Source organism: Arachis duranensis, chromosome 3 (assembly GCF_000817695.3).
Source record: "Arachis duranensis cultivar V14167 chromosome 3, aradu.V14167.gnm2.J7QH, whole genome shotgun sequence".
Taxonomy (NCBI): Eukaryota; Viridiplantae; Streptophyta; class Magnoliopsida; order Fabales; family Fabaceae; genus Arachis; species Arachis duranensis.
The window spans coordinates 49640111-49645465 of NC_029774.3; positions in this window are offsets into that span (position 1 = coordinate 49640111).

A 5355-nucleotide genomic window follows, 5' to 3' on the forward strand; every position below is an offset into this window, starting at 1 on the left:
TCACCTTGATTCCATTAGATGCCTTGATATGTTTGTTAAGTGATTTAAGGTTTAGGAGGCAAAGATTGGATCAAGGGAATGAAGAAAGAAGCATGAAAAGTTGGAGAACTCATGAAGAAATGGAAGAACCGGAAAGCTGTCAAGCCGACCTCTTCGCACTTAAATGACCATATCTTGAGCTACAGAGGTCTAAATGATGCGGTTTCAGTTGTTTTAGAAAGCTAACATCCGGGACTTCGAAACGATATAAAATTTGCCATAGTTGCTACACGTATAGTGGCGCGCACGCGCATAGTACGCGCACGCACCGTTGCTGCCACCTGGTTCACTTAAAGCAAAACGTGGCTAGCGATTTTAGAAGCCTTGTGGGCCCAATCCAACTCATTTCTGATGCTATTTAACCCAAAGAGTGAAGAGGGAAACACATGTTAGTTACCATTAGTCATATTTTGGAGGGAAAATTAGTTTTAGAGAGAGAAGCTCTCACTTCTCTCTAGGATTAGGATTAGGATTAGTTCTTAGATCTAGGTTTTAATCTTTGCTTTCTTCCACTTCTACCTCTCAATTCTTTGTTGCTACATTCATCTTCTTCCACTCTTTTGTTGTAATTCCCTTTATGTTGTTCTTATATTTTATTGTAGATCTAGTATTGTTCCTTCTACATTCTTCCAATTCAATAAGAGGTAATTCATACTAAATGTGTATTCTTTGCTTTTCTATTGTTGATCTCTTGTTTTTGTAGTTGTAGATTCCTTTAATTCTTGCATTTAATAATGATTACTTCTATTGCACTTTATGTGTTTGTTGAAATGTCTCTTATAGATATAGTATAGATTTTGCTCCTCTTGGCCTAGGTAGAGTAATTAGTGACACTTGAGTTATCTAATTCCTTTATTGATTGGTAATTGGAGAGATTGCTAATTGGTTTGGAGTGCACTAAAGCTAGTCTTTCCTTGGGAGTTGGCTAGGACTTGTGGCTCAAGTCAATTCATCCACTTGACTTTCCTTTATTTAGTAAGGGTTAACTAAGTGGTAGCAATGAACAATTCTCATCACAATTGAGAAGGATAACTAGGATAGGACTTCTAATTTTCATACCTTGCCAAGAGCCTTTTTATAGTTGTTAGCTTATTTTCATTTCCATTTACTTTTCAAGCTTCTTATCCAAAACCCCAAAACACATTTCTAACCAATAACAAGACACTTTATTGTAATTCCTAGGGAGAACGACCCGAGGTTTGAATACTTCGGTTTATAATTTTAGGGGTTTGTTTTAGTGACAAACAACTTTTTGTATGAAAGGATTAGTGATTGGTTTAGAAACTATACTTGCAACAAGAATTCATTTGTGAAATTCTAAACCATCAAAAATCCAATCATCAGGCGTTCTCCATCACCACACCCCTGACATTAGGTTAGGTATTCATCCTCTGTTTAAATAATGAATTTCATTTTTTTTGTTAGGGGATTGTTTCGATGCTTGCATGTTCAAACGGTGAATTTCATTTTTGTTGATTTCTTTATGAAACAAATTTGCTGCCATGGATATTCAAGCTGTATATCTACTATATAGATTGATCAATTAGATTAATTGCACTATGATTGACTCTGGAATCTGAAGTAATTACTCACATAATTGGAATTATATTTTCAGTTGTTGAGCCAATATAAGTTCACTGTTTAATCCTAAAATTGCTATTTGGAGTCTTCTTTAATTGTCACCCCAAATTACAGAAGAAACAATAAATGATTGGTTGTGTGTATACCAATTCTATGAAGAGCATTTGCATTTGTCAAACAAGTTGCTGATTACTTTCCGTTCCTTGAAGTAGTCTTTGTGTTTCTCATCCATTCATATTTTAAGATTCTGGTTAACAATGAGAATTAAAACATTATCCACTATAAATTATTGTCAATTTAACAGATTAAAGTTTTAGGAAGAAAAGAATGAAGAAAGGGAAGACAATAAAAGTTTAAAAAGAGCGAATTTAATATTTAATTTTCTCTTGAATGCAGCTAAGTTATGTTTAAAGTTTTGGAATTCGACCTATCATAAAGCTCGGTTAAGCTTTTTTTTATTTTTGTTTGGAGTTTTGGAATTTGACAAATCATGGCTGTCTAGTTTAATTTAATTTTTTTTGTGTGTTTGAAGGCAGTTTCATCATTTCCATTTTTAATTTGTTTTTTTTTTATCTAATTTAATTTGGTTGTGTTTGTCTTCCTTCTCTCATGTCTATAGGTATTTACAAAGTTTCATGTTCATTTTAAGTGGTATGTCTTTTCTGATTATCATGAGTTGTACAGAGATGTTATTGGTTTCAATTCATCACATTTTCATTGCCAATCTATAAACCACACCCAAATAAAAAGGAGAGAGAGAGTTAGCTGGTTTCACTTCCAGTCAGCCAAAATTGTCTCATTTTTGTGAATTAGCCTGTATCTAATTATACATATGAAACTTGACTTCATGGTAGTCTTAGTGGTGGCTTTTCTATTTGTCTGATATATGAAATTATAAAAAATTGTAGTCATGGAACTTATGCCTATTTCGTCTGATCTATACCTTGGATTGTGTTTTGTGTTTGAATCTGGCAGATTATAATTGCTTAATTTATCATTTATTTTATTTTTGTTAAGTTATTTTTTGTCAAGTTTGTTAGTATCTTAATTAAATATTTTTATGATTTATTTTTTCAATAGAATTTCATCATAAACATGAACATCAATGACAATAAGAACTTAGAGGAGTCTATCAAATGTGATGAGCTGTGTTTTGGGTATGATAGTAGTTCCGATAAGGAGGAGGAATATCTTATCAATAATGAGGGTAAATTTAGTGAATCCATGGAGGTGTCGAATTGTAGCTATAAAATTCAAGAAGTTGAGAAGAAGTTAAACGAATTAAGCTATGATAACATGTGGGGTATCGAGTTTGATACCGTTGATTAATGTTGTGATTTTTATAGAAATTATGCTAAAGTGCACGGTTTTGTTGCGAGGCTTGACAAAAAAGGACAAGATTTTAATGGAAACCTTAATATGCGACAGATGGTTTGTAATAGAGAGGGTACACGTAGAAAAAAGTACTTGGAGATGGAGAACAGGAAAAAGGATCACAAGCCAATCACACGCGTAATGTGTCAAGCAAAGATTATATTTTACTATGACTTGATTTTACAAAAGTGGCGGGTCACCAAATTTGAAGAGACTCACAACCATGACCTCATCCCACCTAAGTATATCCAGTTCGTTCCGGCATATCGAACAATGACTAACGCTGATAAAGCACAAGCTGATGGTTTGCACTTTTATGGTGTTAGAACTTGTCATATAATGGGGTTCATGGTGGCATAAAAAGGAGGTCCGAACAGGGTGGGATTCACAAAAAGAATCTAGGCGTGCAAAGATAAAAGATGGTGATGCACATGCAGCATTGAGTTACCTAATTTCTAAGGCAGATGAGGATCCACTGTTGCAAGAGAAGTTTACTTTGAAGGATGGTATGCTTGATAATTTAGTGTGGGCCGATGGATCTAGCATCACTGATTACCAATATTTTCGTGATGTGTTGGCCTTCGACATGACATACCAAAAAAATAGGTATAATAGGCCGTTGGTTGTCTTCTCAGGAACAAATCATCATGGACAAACATGCATTTTTGGTTGTGGTTTATTATCCGATGAGAAGCGGAAAACCTATGTTTTGGTGTTGAATATGTTTATGGAGATAATGGGTAATAAACAACCTATAGCCGTGGTGACAGATGGAGATCTTGCAATGAGGGATGCAATAAAAGAAGTTCTTCCAAACGCTGCACACCGTCTTTGTGCATGGCATCTATACCGCAATGCTTGTGAAGCTATAAAGAATTCAAAATTCTTAGATGGGTTAAAGTACCTAATGTATGGAAATTTTTTTCCTGAAGAGTTTGAGAGAAGATGGCATAACTTGATATCTAAGTACGGGCTTTCTGAGAATGAATGGTTACAAAAGACATATAGGATCAAAGAAATGTGGGCTTTCTCATATTTAAATGATAATTTTTTGGTGAAATCATGACTACGTCACAATGCGAAGGTATCCACTCCTTGATAAAGAATTACATTAGTAAAAAGTGCTACCTGTTGGAATTGATACACAACTTTAATGAAGTATTAACGCAGTATCGGACAAATGAACTCTTATCTGATTTTAAATCATTGTTTACAACTCCTGTGTTGCCCACGTGTCTTCAAGACATTGAGAAGCAAGCTACCGATATTTTCGCTAGAAGCATGTTTAAAGAGGTTTGGTGTGAGATAGAAGAAGCTGGCAAATTAAATGTTGTTACACATTCAGTAAGCAACAATGAAGTTAAGGTGAGAATAAATAAATATAGGCAACCCGGGAGGGAATATAAAGTACAATATGATAAAATCACTAAAAAGTTTGCTTGTGATTGTCGTTTGTTTGAAAGTCGTGGCATTCCATGTTGTCATATTTTCTATATTATGAGACATGACCACATCGATATCATTCCTGATACTCTTGTCTGCACGAGGCGGACTAAAAATGCTAAGAAGGATTATGTATGTTCAGTTACATCCGCAGAAATTGACTCTGAAAATATTGCTGGTATTAGATATGATGCTCTAGCAACACTGTGTTTCACATTATGTGAGTCGGCATCAAAGAACCGAGATGACTTCATGGAGATTAGAGATGACATTTTTGGACTAATCCAAAAGCTTAAAAAGAGACGCGATCCTGACTCCAAGGTTCTTTCTAATGCGTGTATGGTTGGTGACCCAACTGTTGTGAAGACAAAGGGAGCCTGATGAGCGGATAATTTATACGCTTTTTGGCATTGTTTTTAGTATGTTTTTAGTATGTTCTAGTTAGTTTTTAGTATATTTTTATTAGTTTTTAGTTAAAATTCACTTTTCTGGACTTTACTATGATTTTGTGTGTTTTTCTGTGATTTCAGGTATTTTCTGGCTGAAATTGAGGGACCTGAGCAAAAATCTGATTCAGAGACTAAAAAGGACTGCAGATGCTGTTGGATTCTGACCTTCCTGCACTCGAAGTGGATTTTCTGGAGCTACAGAAGCCCAATTGGCGCGCTCTCAACGGAGTTGAAAAGTAGACATCCAGACATCCTGGGCTTTCCAGCAATATATGATAGTTCATACTTTGCCCAAGATTTGATGGCCCAAACCGGCGTTCAAAATCACCCTCAGGAATTCCAGCGTTAAACGCTGGAACTAGCACAAGAATGGGAGTTAAACGCCCAAACTGGCACCAAAGCTGGCGTTTAACTCCAAGAGGAGTCTCTACACGAAAATGCTTCAATGCTCAGCCCAAGCACACACCAA